Here is an 18,537-nt window from a genome sequence, read left to right on the forward strand (position 1 = left end):
GGTTGCATGGCTTACGTAAGTCTGAGCCAGGATCTAAACCCAGGTCTGTCTGTTTCCAGGACACAGAACTTACGCTCTGTGCTACACCATGAGGCAAAATTCTTAATAAGCTTTCTGGGGGGTGGGGAAAAAAAGGGAAAGAGATGTTATACTTTTTTTGTTTTGGTTCCCCTGGAAATAAAGCTAAGTCATGTGGGTTTGAGGATTAAGCAAGGGCACTTCAAGAAATGTAAGAGCCCTTCTAGTTAGCTTTTGTGGGATTTTTGTCCGGTTTTGTTTTAATTCTGGAATGTTCCCTGTGCCTATTGTTTGGGGTTGGCTACTTTGTATGGGCAACCTAAATCTGCAACTGAAATGACTTTCACAAAAGCTTTTCTTCCAGGATGCGCTGCATAGAGATCAGTGCACTTAATATTCATTTCAGGCTAATTAGCTAAAGCAAGGGTCCCATGAGCACCAAGAGCCAGGAGAAGGGACAATTCAGGACATCGCTGTCTAATTCCTCTTTAAATGCTAATAGCTTTGAGATTATTCTATTAACAGGCAGTATCAGAGAAGGAATAAAAGGGCCTGTTTCGTTAATAAAGGGATCACCAAGTGGATCAGAATGTTGGTAACAGCCTGAGTAATTACCTACTCATTTAGGTCAAACTACTGTGGGCATCAGGAAAACATAACGAAGGGAGCAACCTGATTTATGTACAGCTTGCAATGGGCCTTCATTATGAAACAATCCCTCATCCCTGACTTCTATACGCCTGGTAGAAAGCAGATCAGCTCTACGAGAGAGTGAAGACCCCTTTCCCTGGAGTCCAAGTCAAACATTTATAATATGATTAGTAAAAAGCCATGCTCTAATACAATACATGTAGTCACCTAAACAATATGTTTGGGCAAGGAGCCAAAGGAGGCGGGACCTGGACATTAAATGTCATCTGGAAAGTCCGAAAGACTTGTGGTCAAATCCAGGTTTCTCCTTAGTAACCCCCAAATACACCCACCCCAGGCTGCAAGAGTTTTGTAGCACTACAGCCCTCCCACTATTTAGAATATTAATTAGGAAAGTTATCTCACTGTCCTAAGTCTTTGTTATCTCACTTATAAAATAAGCATAATATAGTACAAAGTTCACAGATGGTGTGAGGATTAAATGAGATAATATATGTGCAAAGAGATGAGACCATAGTTAACGTTTAATATTAAATATTCAATAAGTGGTTTTGATTGTTACCTGGCTCAGCTACAGAGGTTGGCTCAGTCAAAGACACCCAAGAGGGCCAAGGGCAAGGTGATTAGCTTAAGAGTTTAGGCGCTTATTATTCAAGAAGGATTTATCCAGCAAGTAGGTCCCACCAAAGGAGACGGATTGTATTCTTATTAGGTGACAGGTGACATTAGCCTATTCTTAGGACTTCAATTTTTGGCTTTCCTAGAAATTAAGAAAATGGTAGAGCCATCTGGGGAGGGAGTTGGTGAAAGCTCAGCTGAATATCTGTGCTCCAGATGAGTAGGCAGAGTTTCAGCAAAAGTCTACAGTTCTAACAGCTGCTACTGTGACATGCTCTGCCTTGGCCAGGATTAGCTGCTGAATCTCGAAGAGCCTCTGGAAAAAAACAGATTCTAGGCCCTAATCCAGACATGCTGAATCACAGTCTACCAGGGGTAATGCCAGGGAATATGACTTTTCGATAATTTCCTCATAACACCAGGACATTTTATGAGCTAGTGTTTGGAAACCGATTGAGCTAAGGAAGTAGGAGAGACTTAGCCCGCTGCACTGAAGTATCAAATTTGTGGTGGGCACCTTTCTGAATACATCCTACAGGTCAGGTTGCACTCACGTATCTGAGGCCCACTGACATTTGCTTCTCAAAGTACCAAGTGCCTCTGTGTCTTCTTCCTGCTTTCTTGCACTAATAAGGTACAAGAAAATGGGAAATAAAAGATGGTTCATAATGACAATCTTTGATATCCCATCAGGCCTCCTTTGCCTTGACCCATCTCTCACCTACAAGTGGGGAACAGAAGTAATGTAACAGGAGCTTTTAGGAAGATTTATAAAACCTAGTTATCATGACCAGCAACTTATGTATGAGTGTTTGACTCTGGCTGCAAATGACCAATTCAATATATTAATAAAGCAAGAATCAGGTTGAAATCTATTCTAGATGTTTCCTCAAAGTGACATCAGAAGGTAGAAAATAAATACAGAGGGTGCCAAAAAAATGTATACATGTTTTAAGGAAGGAAAACTGTATTAAAATTGTAATACTCAATATATACCAATAACAAAAGATGAATACAAGTCACATCTGACTTCTGCAATTACAAGAGGTGCTCAAAGTGGTTACCGCCAGCGTCCAGACACTTCTGATTATGGCAAACTACTACTTGAGCAACGCTGACCAAAGTGTCCACTTGTATACATTTTTTTTGGCACCCCTGGTATATACAGGAATGGAACTGCTGGGTCATCAATCAGGTATATGTATATGTTCAGCTTAGGCAAACACTGCTCGAAAGTTTTCTGAAGCAATTGAAGCAATTCACCCTTGATCGAGCCTGCATGAACCCTCCAATTCTTCTATATCTTCACCAAGATTTTCAATTTCTTTCATTTTAGCCATTCTGGTGCATGTTTAATGGATTTCATTGTGGCTTTAATTTGCATTTCCCAGATGCAAAGTAATTATTTCATATGAAGTTCCTATTAAATTGTTATATCCATAACGCATTGATTTCATTCTTAATGATATGCCTAAAAGAAATGAGTGTATATATCCACCAAAAAATATATATATAAGCAGCTTTCTACAGAACAGCCCCAAACTGGAAATAAACCTAATATCCATCGACAGGAGACTCGATAAATAAATTGGGGTACACATTTAAGCAATGGACTATACAAAGCAAGAAAAATAAAAACTACTAAACGATGCAACGTCATGAATGAATCTCACAGATATTATGATGATACAAAAAGTCAGACACAAATGAGCATGTACTGTGTAATTCCATTTATATAAAGTTCATGAACAAAACAGATAACAACAGAAATTGGAATAGCCGTTAGCACTGGTGGTGGGGAATGGAAGCCAGGCAAGTTCACGGGTATCTAGCTTATAAAGCTCCACACTCAGAAGGGTCCTGTGCTTAGCTTAATGTTCTCTTCTCTCTGCCTTGAAATTCTTAATACTTTCTGAACAAGAGTCCCATGTTTTCACTTTATACTGTGAACTGCAAATTATGCAGTTGGTCCTTGGTGTAATCGACTAGAAAATGGCACAAGGGAACCTCCTGGGTGTTGGAAATATTTTACATCTTGATTGAGGTGGTAGTTACATGGGTATATGCATAGGTTAATCCACTGAGCTATACACATAGGATCTGCGCACTTTACCGTATATAAGTTACAACTTAATAAATGAAAGTTTCACAAAAATGTGAAATAAATAGAACATACAGGAATGTGAAGAGCAATCTTACCAGAATTGCCAGAGGCTCTCCTGCATAGCTCTGGGGATGAGTCTCACCCTAAGTGACTCCAGCTGTAAGGAAGAACAGGGCAATGACAGATATTAACATACACTGAGTATCGACTATGCGTCAGTCACCATGGAAATCACTTTACGTGGGCTAAAGCATCAAATCTGCACAGCAACCTTGTAAGACAGGTAGATAACATTAGCCTTGGTTTCTAGATAAGGAAAGGGAGGTTCAGAGAAGCCAAGCAACGTGTCTAATGATAGACAGTATTTAAGTGACCACATAGCATTTCAAACCCAGATCTCTCTGCTTCACAGTCACGCCCTTTCCATATGACTGTGCCACCCCAACTCATAAAAATCCTCTGGTCCTGTATTTGGGGAGACACAAAAAGCTGACCACATTCCAAAACTATTTCTATATGACATAACGACTCAGAGGCTAAATACAAGATGGAGAAATCCTTTTCCTGCCCTTGCAGACATGCTGTGTCCTCCATGGCATGTGATTTGATGTTACCCAATGAACATAACTGCTGGTATTAGTCCTGGAAGTACAATGACCCATCTCAAGTACTAGACTCAAGGACTTGGTTCGGCCTCCAATTCTACAGCTTGCTGACGGGCCATAAGAAATAAGCATTGTTGTGTGGCCTTCAAAGCATGACAGATGAGTAGCAAAATAAATGATTCATTTAATAGTTTTAGATATACAGGGCCTTCCCCTGCTTCAGCACTGAGGTCTTATTTATGGCCTGGTCTTAACAGTTTCTTTGTGTGGAAGCTTTAAAAAGCCATTATGGTCAAAACCCTTCACAGGATTTATTATTACAATGCTTTGAGAATTTCTATGTCGAAAACAGAAGTGGGGAAACTATTATGTCTATTACATGAATGCAAAAAAAACCCCACTTAAAACATAGATTTCTGAATGTTTCACACTGAGGAAAGAACAAAAATGGAAAATAATCAGTACTTAACCTAGTTTAAAAATGTATGCCTATGTAGGGTTTCATGAGACCTTTATATAATTTTTATCCAATGGATTACTCAATAAACATGTATTATGTGTCTTTATAAATATGTCAGTATGCTAGGGATATTTAAACACATGAGACATACATTTGACCTCCTGTCAGGTAAGGGTAGAGTAGATAATATTGTATAATACATGTTCTATATGTCCATAGTATATAAGGTGATGTAATAAAAATAAAGAATTGTAGCATCAAGAGAAGGGATGATGGAAGGATCAAGCCTCTTTATCTTCCTCAGGAAAAATCAGTGGTTGCCAGAAACACAATAACATTGACAAAATAATAGGAAATTAGGTATGTGATCAATGTGGTCACTATTTATTATGTTTTTGTTTTCCTCCAGTCTTAGAAACAATCATTCTTAGTCCTTTAACCATGTCTCCCTTTCAACCTCTATCCCTGCTTCTTCTTTCTTTCCTTACCTGGATCACAATTGGGAGAGAGTAGGAGGGTGTGAAACCACTGTGTCCTAGCTTCAGACCAAAGACAATGGCATGTGTGCCCATTTGAGTCTCTCTTTGGATCATAGGGATGTGACAATGCTGTGGAATCTATACAATATCCGGCAGAAATGTTTTAGGCGTCCAAGGCAACGTTACGGCACTGACTAATTTATCTGGCTGTTGGTTTAAGTTCAGATGCTACACAGGGGAAGCTTCTTCCCAAGAAAGACACTTAAAAAATCCCCATCACCTTTGTCATCATGAGAAGAAAAGACACAGCAGGCTCAGGACAAAACAGAGAAGAGAGAAGAGAGGTGAGGGAGAATGGAAGGGAGGGAGACGGAGAAAAAGAGGAGAGAGGTAACACTGTATGGTGTCCATTCTCAGTTTTTAAAAGGAAATATTGAACTATCTTGGTTTAACAATTAGGCTCTCAAGTTAGACATTGACATTGTGGACACAGAATGGACATAGAAATGAACACCACAGTTACAGCTAACATTTGTTAAGCACTTATGATGTACCAGGCATCATTCCAAGCTCTACATGTTTTAATTCATTTACTCTTCATGACACTCCTGAGAGGTGGTACCATAATCATGGCCACCTTAAAAGTGAGGGAAATGAGGCAAAGATTACTGAAGTAAATTGTCTAGTCACATCATATGCTTGTAAGTGATGAAGCTGAAATTCAAACCCAGGCAGACTGGCTCCATAACTCTCACTCTGAACCACCATGCTGTTACTACACAGGGCAATAAAACTATGGGACACAGAAAAGAGGATATAGGACGGACAAGAAATATGTCTAATGCATCTGTGAGTCAGTTTGGTCTGTGTCTTAACCATATTATCTGAGGGATGCAATGACTATCGAGGTTGGAATGAGGTGGGAAGTGTGTCACTGGAAATGATCCTATTTTAGATAAGAAAAGCAAGCTGGAGAAACCAAATCAAGTGAGTCCTCCTAAACTGCATCGCCTGAATTACAACTTCGGTACCCTAAACCCTGTGTGCTTTCTACATGGCCACACTAACGTATGCACCGAATCCTGATGCCTCCTTCATCTCCTCTATCTTCCCACCGTCTACCAGCCACATGACCTGTCACTGTACATCATCACATTCATACGATCCAGAGATAGAATCTTTAACATTAGAGGAGAAATATCCTCACATATGACCTAGAAAACCCTTTATTCTTCAGACTTGCTTTATTTATACAGATGAGCAGCTGAGGCCTAGAAAAGCAAAAGATTTGTCACAAACGCATTTATATATGGTAGCAAATTAGAAGTTAATTTCTTCTACTTTCTACCTCAGTTTTCCTTTTGTATAATACATCATCCAAGGTATTCCTTTTTATATATAATAAACTGCTTACCAGCAATGACATGTATGGATCATACGTGGATAATCTCCCACATTAAGTTTGTACACTGAATGCTCAAAAAGACTCATGAATACCATATTATGCTCATTTTTCTAATTCAGGATGTATATGTTTGTGTACACACACACACACATGCACAGCTGTATACCTGTATATTTTATAAAGAAATACAAATATATCTTTTTATATGTCTGTATCATATGATCCCTTTATTTAAAATTGCTACAGAAAATTAATACATACAAAGTCTTAATTTGAAATAGCTGACATAAAATATTCGTGACAATGGGAAACATTAGACAAATTCATTCAACTAAATGATCTCTTATATATCCCCCAAAGTATTCCTACTTAGACTACTGTTACTAGAGTCCATTTCTTATCTTTCTTTTATGTATCATTCAAGACCAAAAGACAATGAAGTTTCCCTGTGAGCATTGGAAAGCAAAAAATAGCTGGAAAGTACATCAGGAAGTTGCTCCAGACCCACAAATTGGTGGGAAAAATGATAAAGTCAGCATAACACTCGACCACAGAAGAGATTAAAGGGGGTGGTACAGCAGGTCACAGAGTCCAGAGGGAATTCTTCCTGAATTTAATGGAAATTAATTAAGACATTGGTATTCAGGAAAAATATAGCTAGCTACTAATAAAGGCAGCAAACAAATCCAAACCAACCAAAGATAAGTCAAGCATGGACCTATTTAACATCATTCAGCCCAGTCCTTAAAATAATAGCAGTTGATTGTTTTACACTTAAGAGAGTTTGGTGTATTCCTGACTGTCAATGCATGCTTCATGAGCATCCATCTCTGTGTTCCTCCTTGAATGGTGCTTTCTAAGTTTAAAACAGTCACTTTTTCTCACCAGTATAATCAAAATGGTCTACAGTATTCTGTGCTACATCTTATTAATTTCTGTTTAATAGTAGCCCAGCACACCAGCACCACGGAGCCCTTCATATAAACTCGGTGTTATGCTGGATACTTTGCAAGCATTATCACATTTACTCCTTATAGATGTATTCTTTTTAATTTATTTTTTAAATTTATTGGGGTGACAATTGTTAGTAAAATTACATAGATTTCAGGTGTACAATTCTGTATTACATCATCTATAAATCCCATTGTGTGTTCACCACCCAGAGTCAGTTCTCCTTCCATCACCATATATTTGATCCCCCTTACCCTCTTCTCCCTCCCCCCACCCCCCTTACCCTCTGGTAACCACTAAACTATTGTCTGTGTCTATGAGTTTCTCCTTACAGATATTTTGTCTTGGTAGGATCTAATTTTAGAAATGAATATCAAGGACTACAGAGTTTAAGCAATTTTCTTAATCATTTGCACGACTGACTAGTGTCAAATGAGGTCATAAACCAAGGTCTACTGCACGCCAAAAGCAGTGCCTTTAACCACTAGACATGTTGTCTACAAAACAAACAAACAAACAAACAAAAAGTCTAAAAAGAAGCATACAAATGCAGAAAATTCAATTAAGCACACACAATAAAGAAAGCTTCCATAAAAGACAAGTTCTAGCATTTGGAAGAGGCTCTATGTTCTTCCTCTACTGTGAGTCTTAAGGAAGAGACAATCCCTTCATCCTTTCTCAGCCATTGAAATGTTGGCCTTGCCCTTAAACCTGGCAGTTGAACCTACTCTTTAAAGAAAAGGGTTCTACCCATGGGGGATTCTAAAAGAAAAGCTGACCAAAAATAATCTCCACTCTGATAGCATTTAAGGGACCCAGTTCAGGTGGATTGAGGTGTCAAAATTCATCATAACAATTCACCTCAGAAAAGGCCTTAAATGTCAATTTATTTTTGCGGTGAGAGTACTTTGGAGCAAAAATTGAAAACATATCCCTGTGCAATAACCTCCCTTAGCCAAGAAGTCCCGTGAACCACTGTTAATGTCTCTTCATTTCACAGGAACTAAAGAGCAAAATTAATTCTGCCATCAGTGAGCATGTTGTCACCCTTTTTGAAGATATTCAGCTGTAGTAGTTTGCTGGGGCTGTTATAACGAACTACCACAGTCTGGGTGGCTTAAACAACAAAATTTTATTTTTTCACAATACTGGAAACTAGAGTCTGAGATTAAGATGTTATCAGGATTGGTTTCTTCCAAGTCTTTTTCACTTGGTTTGTAGAATATCATCTTCTCCCTGTATCTTCACATGGTCTTTCCTGTGTGTATGTTTGCATCCTAATCTCCTCTTTTTATAATAACACCAGTCATAGAGGATTAAGGTCCATCCATAAGAATTCATTTTATCTTTATTCTTTCTTTAAATATCCTATCTCCAAATGCAGTCATATTTTGAGGCACTGAGGGTTAGGACTTCAATATATGAATGTGGGGGGAGATACAATTCAGCCCATAACACAACCCAATTGAAATAATCCCCATTTGATATTGTTCTCTCTCGGTGCCTCTGAGAATTTCTGTTCTTATTTAACATCCTATTCTTACCATTCAATAGTCTTTCTTCCCAATTCCAACCCTGCCCCAGAACATAACAATGAAGCCCAGTACTATCTTGCATTCCCAGGATATGGGGGTTGGTCCAGAGGTTAACACATGCCCCAAGCAATAAAATAATTTTCCCTGGTAGAACAAAGCCTTCTACTCTTGCCTTTTGATGAGATATCTACAATGATGTAACCCACTGGGCCAGTAGAAGCCCTTTGAAAGCCAGGAAGGTCAAGTCTGAGACTAAGTTAAGTAAAGTTAAAGGATACAGTAGAGAGATCTGGTTGATGGCAGAGAAGATATATGCTGTGCTTACCTCCTCTCACCACCATATCACAATTACAACTAAAATACAGAACAACTGTAATGCAGGGACTCTGGTCCTGCTCCTCGCACAAGAATGCAGGATATAGTGAGGCCAAAAAGGAACACCAACGGAGCCATGGATAGGGGGTTCATACCAATATATTCTCACAGGCAGCTGGGCTGGAGACACAGGAAGCAGGAGCCACACAATCCACAATCCACGGTCTGCTTCTCTACAAACCAACCAACCCCCTAGCGTAGCCATGGCAGCTATATTAGTGGCCAATGGCTAACCAGTAAGAGCTGATGGCCACCCAGTCATAGCTGATGGCCATCCAACAACCGAGCCGGCACTCTTCCACGAGAGCCTGGAAACCATTCTCTGGGACCCTGTCCCCATAACAACCATCATTGAGAATCACCTTAAGTCTAGATGAATTGAAGCCTTACAACTAAAGAGATACAGAAGAAGCCACCTTGCGACGGGTAGGAGGGGTGGAAACATGGAACAGTCTTGTCCCACACCCGCCTGTGACCATTAAAAATCAGGAGGGATATCTTGGCTGTGGAGCACCCCCACCCCCAGGACCAAGGGGTCCCAGCACCATACCAGACTCCCCAGCCCAGGGATTCAGTGCTGGGGAGAGAAGTTCCCCATAAATTCTGCCTGTGAAAACCAGCAAAGATTAAGGCTAGTGAGATGGACAGCAGCGGAAGTTCCAGATGTTCCTCTTAAAGAGACCACTTACAGACGTACTCTCTATGGAACTCATTTGCTCTGAGCTCCACTGCTGTGGCAGCAGCTTGAGGGGTGACAGGGACGTGTGGGGAGGAACATGTGAGTTGTCTGGCTTCAGGACAAGGGCCGGAGGTGCAGCTTTCTCCCAGACAGAAGAGCTGATGGAAGCCATTATTTCTCTGTTGAGCTCTGGCACCTCCCAGCATGCAGACACAGGTGGGTGCCATATGAGAGTTTCTATCAAGCTGACTAACACTGTTCATTGGTCCTGATTCCTTGAGACCCCACCCCACCCAACTTCCAGGCCCACCCAAGCTGCTTCCAGTGACGCTCCCATATAAACAGCTTGTCTTGGCTTATGCTGCAGACTGTCCTCAAATCTCTCAAAGGTTCACAAAACCCAAATAAGCAGCATCTGGCTTTCGCATGTCCTATACCTCTGGCTGAGGAGCCCTAAGTCCAGCACTAGTGACAGCTGGCATCAGTTTGCGGCATGACCTCTTGAGGCATCTCCATGCCCAGTACAGGTGGTGGCCATCTGCGGATTGCTTTGGGTCTCAAGCCAGGTAGCTCCAGGCAGATCACAGGCTGTAGCTGAACTTGGCCAGCATTGGGTCCCCTTCTAGGAGGGCTCCAGGATGTCATACCCAGTGGCCATCTTCAGACCCAGCCTGAGCATCACCCAAAGGGCCACTGTGGGGGAGGTGGGCACCAGAGCCCTGCTAAAGTGAACCCTGCTTCATAGGATCAGCCTCTGCTCCACAACTTCTCATAATCAATCAGCCCCAGGATCAATATCTCCCACTGATGCATAAAGAGCAACCAAGGCTCAACTACAACAGAAGGGCACACACAACCCACACAAAAAAACACACCTGGAGTACCTAGTTCAGGTGACCAGGAAGACGGCACCACTGAGCCCCACAGCACACCTGCTACATAAGACCACTCTACTAAGACTGGGAGGCATAGCAGCCCTACCTAATACATAGAAACAAACAGAGGGAGGCAGCCAAAATGGGGAGACAAAGAAACATATCCCAAATGAAACAACAGAACAAAGCTCCAGAAAAAGAACTTAAGAAAATGGAGACAAGCAATCTAGCAGACACAGAGTTTAAAACACTGTTTATAAGATGCTCACTGATCTCAGGGAGAACTTTAACAAAGAGATAGGAAACAAAAATGGAGATAAAAAAAACATTAAAAAGAACAAGTCAGAAATAAAGAACACAGTAACTGGAATGAAGTATACATTGGATGCAATCAACAATAGATTAGATTAAATAGAGGGTCAGATCTGTGATTTAGAAAATAAGGTAGCAGAAAAGACCCAAACAGAACAGCAAAAAAAAAAAAATAAATCCAAAATAATGAGGCTAGTTTATGGGGTCTCTGGGACAACATCAAATGTACCAACATTTGCATCAAAGGGGTAACAGAAGGAGAAGAGAAAGAACGGGAACTGAAAACCTTTGTGAAGAAATAATGACAGAAAACTTCCCTAACCTGTTGAAGGAAATAGATATACAAACTCAGGAAGCGCACAGAGTCTCAAACAAGATAAATCAGAAGAGGCCCACACCAAGACACAGCATAAGAAAAATGCCAAAGGTTAAAGACAAAGAGAGAATCTTAAAAGCAACAAGAGAAAAGCAGTTAGTTACCTACAAAGGAGCTTCCATATGAGTGTCAGCTGATTTCTCAACAGAAGCTTTGCAGACCAGAGAGACTGGCAGGAAATATTCAAAGTGAAGCAAAGCAAGGACCTACAACCAAGATTATTCCACCCAGCAAAGTTATCATTTAGCAGGAGAGATAAAGAGCTTCCCAGACAAGAAAAAGCTGAAAGAGTTCATCACCACCAAACTAGTATTACAAGGAAAGTTAGAGGGACTTCTTTAAAATGGAAAAAAAAAATTATACATACATATATGTATATGTATGTATATATGTATGTATATATGTTGACATATACATATATGTCAACAGTAAAATGTCAATAACTACATACCTATCAACAATTACTTTCCATGTAAATGGATTAAATGCTCCAATCAAAAGATAGGATGGCTGGATGAATAAGAAAACGAGACCCTTATATATATGCTGCCTACAAGAGACTCACATCCGATCGAAAGACACTCACAGACTAAAAGTAAAGGGATGGAAAAAGATATTTCATGAAAATGGAAAAAAAAATACTGTGGTAGCAATACTTACACCAGCTAAAACAGGCTTTAAAATAAAGGCTATAACTAGAGACAAAGAAGGACCCAGTAATCCCACTTCTGGATATTTATCCAAAGAAGTCTAAAACGCTACTTCGAGAGGACAAATGCATCCATATATGCATGACAGCATTGTTTACAGTGGCCAAGATGTGGATGCAGCCTGGATATGCACTGATAGATGAATGGATAAAGAGTAGGTGGTACGTATATACAACGGAATATTGCTCAGCCATGGACAGGAATGTGTTCTTGCTATCTGCAGTGGTATGGATGGACCTGGAGGGTATTGTGCAGAGTGAAGTATGTCAGACAGAGATAAAGAGGTGCAACATGATTTCACTTATATGTGAAATATAAAGAATAACAACAAGAACAACAAAAACCAGAAAAAAGCTCATAGATACAGAGAACATTTTGATGGTTGCCAAATGAGAAGGGGGATGGAGGTGAGTAAAAGAAAGGAAAGGGATTAAAAATACAAACAGGTTGTTATAAAGCTGTCATGGGGATGCAGAGTATAGCATAAGAAATATAGTCAATAATATTGTAATGACTATGTACGGTGTCCAATAGATAGATTACTGGGGTGATAGATAGGAGGGTGGTTGGAGGACAGTGTGAAAAAGGTGAAGGCATTAAGAAATACAAATTGGTAGTCACAAAATAGTCATAGGGATGTAAAGCAAAGCGTAGGGAATATGGTCAATGATATGGTAATAACTATGCATAGTGTCAGATGGGTACTAGTCGGGGATGACTTCTTAAATTATACAAATGTCTAACCACTATGCGGTACACCTGAAATTAATTAAAAATAATATTGAATGTCAACTGTAATGGATAAATTTGAAAAGTGAGGGGAGGGGAAGGGGAAAAGAGGTTCAAATTTCTAGGTATAAAACAAATACGTCATGGGGATGTAATGTACAGCATAGTCAATAATATTGTGGTAGCATGGTATGTTTTCAGAGGGTTGCTAGACGTTACCATGGTGATCACTTCTTTAGGTATGTGAATGTTGAATACCTATTGTGTATACCTGAAACTAATATAATACTGTATGCTAGCTGTATTTTAATACACATCTTTTTAAAATCATCAGAATGAAAAATTTTTAAATAAACAAAGGAGACCTGAAAGACACAATATATGATTTGGTGACACTTTTTGAGTCTCTGGATCAAGCTATTTGTGAAGTTAGTTATATCCAATCTTTCTTATCACAATGATGTCCTTTTTGCTTTAGCCATTTGGAGCCTGGCCACCTGTAATTCTCAACAGGAAGAATCCTAACTGAAACATCAAACTCATCCAGATGAAAAGGAGGCATGGAGCTCAGGAACAGGCTGCAGAAATGAATTAGAAAAGTTTCCTTACGCTTCTGTTAGCCGTATGCAGATAGAGTGTTTGTGTTAAGTTTCTAATGAATACTTAATTAATTCAACAAATATCTACAAAATGCCAAAAAATTCAGGTATTGTGCTGTAGTGTGCATTTCCAACAGAGGTAATATTGCACCCAATGGGACAAAAGTTGTTTATTGTGGGGGGCTGAAAAAATCTTACCTTTTTTTTTTTCATAAAGCCCGGATATGTATACATTGCATAAACAGATATAGAATATATTGGTGGTATCAAAATATCATGAGGATAAGGGGCAATTAGCGGAAAAAATGTCCAGAAAGTCCTCTTAGGAGGACAATAATGAAAAAAAAAAGTTGAGAAGCACTGTGCTAAAGGAAGCTCAGAGATATGCAGATACAAATTAACGTGGGTGCAGTAGGCACTGCGATAGATAAACATACAAGGTACCATGAGGACCAAAGAGAAAAAGCATTTTCAGTCCTACAGGGATAGAAGATTAAATGAACAGTTAAAACAGTTACATAGAAAATTATACTTTATCTTATTCTGAAAACCAGGTAATCAAGGAGAAAAAGCATGTTCCAGTCAAAGGGGCCCATGGAAGCAAAAGCATGGAAGCAGAAACAGGCATATAACTTAGTATGAGTGGAATTTAAGCTATAAATGGGAAAACAGGCAACAAGGGAAGGAGGCATATCAGGCAGGAATATCTTATTAACAGTGGAATAAACACATCAGATTTTTTCTTCTCTCTTAAAAACAAATTCTGGAAGTAAGCTTCTGGCTTCAGTTCAGTAGCTCAAAGCTTTCAAGGTTGGCATTTCTGAAATTCTTTTTGCTGTTTTTTTCGTGTTTGTCATCTATTCTAAGTGTCTGGGGAAGCTCCAGACACTCATGATTAAAGCAGAAAAATGGAGGAAAATGTATTTATTTTATATATCTATCTGCTTTTATCAGGAAAGCAAAATGTTTCCGAGAAAAACATCTTTCTCCCTACTCATTTGACTCAATGGCCTGACATGAGTCACTTAGCCATCCCCAGTCACAAGGGAAACTTAGAAGATGGAGACAGAATTGCCGTACCTTCCAACACCTAGAGACAGGCAAGTTGCTGCTGCAATTTTAATCTCAGTACCACTGGAAAGACATTTGGGGAACAGAGTTTTAGGCTAAGAAAGAAATGATCGAACAGAAAATTATTATTTAGTTCTCTGTAGCTAAAACTAAGTATAGAATAAAATCCCATGCACTTTAGAAATTATTATTATAGAGGTGATAAAATTATTGGTGATTATTATATTCCTCTTCGTATTTCTCAATTTTCTGTAGTGAATATGTATTAGTCATATAACCAAGAAAAAAGCAAATATTATAATATTTTAAAAGGAACAGTGCCCAATGAAATTATTGCCCAGGGAAGAGAACTAAACCATTTTAAGAGTATTCAGGTAATTGGACTAGAACACAAAAAATATGGAAGAAAATTAGTGAGGATGAAGAGGAGAGAAACATTAAATGGATTGATGAAGCCAATTCATACCAGTTCTTGAGAGCTGATTGCTATTTTTTTCAAACATTGTAAGTTAGTTTTCAAGCACAGCCATTATTAAAAATTAAATTAGATACACTTACAGTTAAATAAGGGTAACAAATACTCAAAATAATCACTTCCTAAGTATCTTACTGTATTTTACTATTATCTATGCTCTTTGAGTTATTGTTTATTGTATTTGTATAATGGAAATACTAGATAATGGTGTGTTAATGTGTATTTTTTCCTAATTCCCCTTCCAGTGACATCAAATTAGTACCCTGAAATAGGTGACAGCAGTATTTATACCTTGGAGAATGGCAAATGTTACAAATCAAGGCTTGACAAGAAATCAGACAGCTTGATAAAAAACTGGGCAAAATATTTGAAGAGCTACATCATCAAAAAAGATGTATGGATAATAAATAAACTCAAAAAAAGATGCTAATCATTAGGGAGACAAAAATTAAAACCACAATGAGATAGAATTATAAACCTATCAGAAAAAACTAATATTGAAAACATGACATACCAAGTGTTGGCAAGGATATAGAGATATGAGAACTCATATATTACTGGTGGAAACATGAAATGGTGGAATTACATGGGCAAACAGTTGGGGAGTTTCTTAAAAAATTAAACATACACATATTTATATAATCCATCCATACCACTCCTAGATACTACCTAAGAGAGAAAAAAGTATATACCATTATACATTGTTTTATTGCACTTCAGGTTATTACACTTTGCAGATACGGTGTGTTTTACAAGTCGAGTAAGTCTATCGGCGCCATTATCCCAACAGCATTTGCTCATTTCATGTCTTTGTGTCACAGTTTGTTGATTCTTGTAACATCTCAAACTTTCCCATTATTATTATATTTGTTATGCCGATCTGTGATCAGTGATCCTTAATGTTAGTACATATTGTAATTGCTCGAGGGTGCCATGAACTACACCCATATAAGATGGCAAACCTAATAAATGTGTGTGTCTTACTGCTCCATCTATCAGTCATTCCCCCATCCCTCTCACTCTCCTTGGGCCTCCCTATTCCCTGAGACACAACACTATTGAGATTAGGCCAGTTAATAACCCTACAATGGCCCCTATGTGTTCAAGTGAAAGGGAAAGTCACACATCTCTTTAATTCAAAAGCTTAAAAACATTAAGCCTAGTGAAGAAGGCGTGTGGAAAGCGAAGACAGACCAAAAGCTTGGCTGGCCTCTTGCACAGTTAGCCAACTTGTGAATGCAAAGGAAAAGGTCTTGAAGGAAATGAAAAGAGCCACTCCAGTGAAAATATGAATGATTAGAAAACGAAACAACCTTATTGTTGATATGGAGACAGTTTTAATGGTCTGGATAGAAGATCAAACCAGCCACAACATTCCCTTAAACCAAAGTCTAATCCAGAGCAAGGCCCTAACTCGCTTCAACTCTATGAAGGCTGAGAGAGGTGAAGAAGCTGCAGAAGGAAAGTTTGAAGCTTACTGAAGTTTAAGGAAAGAATTAGTCTCCATAACATAAAAGCATAAGGTGAAGCAACAAGTGCTAATGTAGGAGCTGCAGCAAGTTGTCCAGAAGCTCCAGCTAAGATAGTAATGAAGGTGGCTACACTAAACAACAGATTTTCAATGTAGATGAAACAGCCTTATATGGGAAGAAGATACCATCTAGGACTTTCATAGCTAGAGAGGAGAAGTCAATGCCTGGCTTCAAAATTTCAAAGGACAGGCTGAGTCTTCCGTTAGGAGCTAATGCAGCTGGTCACTTTCAGTTGAAGCCAATGCTCATTTACCATTCTGAAAATTTTAGGGCTCTTAAGAATTATGCTAAATCTATTTGGCGTGTACTCCAGAAATGGAACAACAAAGCCTGGATGACTCCACAACATGGTGTTTACGACATGGTTTACTGAAAATTTTAAGTCCAATGTTGAGACCTCGTGCTTGGGGGAGGGGGCTCCTTTAAAAATATTACTGCTCATTGACAGTGCACCTGGTCACCCAAGAGTTCTGATGGAGATGTACAAGATTAATGTTGTTTTCATGTCTGTTAACAAAACATCCATTCTGCAGCCCACAGACCAAAGAGTAATTCTGAATTTCAAGTCTTATTATTTAAGAAATACATTTCATAAGACCATAGCTGCCATAGATTCCTCCGATGGATCTGGTCAAAATAAATTGAAAACCTCTGGAAAAGGTTCATTATTGTAGATACCATTAAGAACATTTATGATTCACAGGCAGAGATCAAAATATCAACATTAACAAAAGTTTGGAAGAAGTTGATTCCAATCCTCATGGATGACTTTGAGAGGTTCAAGACTTCAGTGGAGGAAGTAACTGCAGCTGTGGTGGAAAAAGCAAGAAAACTAGAAGTGGAGCCTGAAGATGTGACTGAATTGCCACAATCTCATGATAAAACTTTAATGGATGAGGAGTTGCTTCTTACAGATGAGCAAAGAAAGTGGTTTCTTGAGATGGAATCTACTCCTGGTGAAGATGCTGTGGAGATTGTTGAAATGACCACAAAGGATTTAGAATATTACATAAACTTAGTTGAGAAAGCAGCAGCAGTTGAGAAGACTGACTCCAGTTTTGAAAGAAATTCTACTATGGGTAAAATGCTGTCAAACAGCATCACATGCTGCAGAGAAACTGTTTGTGAAAGGAAGAGTCAATCAATGTGGTGAACTTCATTGTTGTCTTATTGTAAGAAATTGCCACAGCCACCCCAACCTTCAGCAGCCACCACCCTGATAAGTCAGCAGCCATCAATATCGAGGCAAGACCCTCCACCAGCAAAAAGATTTTTAGCAATAAAGTATTTTTAATTAAGGTATTTTTAATTAAGGTATTTTTAATTAAGGTATTTTTAATTAAGGTATATTTTCAGATATAATGGTATTGCACACTTAATAGACTAGTGCTAACATAACTTTTATATGCACCGTGAAAACAAATATATATATACATATGTGTGTGTTACTTGCTTTATAGCAATATTTACTTTATTGCATTAGTCTGAATATGACTCAGCAATATCTGAGGTATGCCTGAAGTCACACAAAAACTTCTACATGCCTGTTCCTAGAAACATTCATGAATCCCGACCTTGAATTAAATGAAAGAAGTGAAAGAAGAGTTAATACTCTGTGATCCCATTTACATAAAATCCAAGGAACTGTAAACTAATTTAAAGTGACAGAAAGTACATAAAATGGTTGCCTGAGGATATCAACATGGAGGAGGTGTAATCACAGGTGAGATTACAAAAGAGTTCAAGAAAACTATTGAAGATTATAGATATAAGTTTTCAATCTTGATTGTGATGAGGACTTTACAGGTCAAAACATCAAATTGTATTCTTTAAATCTTTAGCTCATCATGTGCTAATTAAGCTTAATTTTAAAAGTAGAAGAAAATAAAGGTCTTAATTAAAAATGTGAGATGGGGGAAGGATTGGACATGATTAGGTTTAGATAAAAGGACAATTTTTTTCCCCCCAGTATTACAGG

The sequence above is a fragment of the Rhinolophus sinicus genome, chromosome 14 (genome assembly GCF_057876585.1).
Source record: "Rhinolophus sinicus isolate RSI-liver-muscle chromosome 14, RSI-T2T, whole genome shotgun sequence".
In the NCBI taxonomy this organism is placed as follows: Eukaryota; Metazoa; Chordata; class Mammalia; order Chiroptera; family Rhinolophidae; genus Rhinolophus; species Rhinolophus sinicus.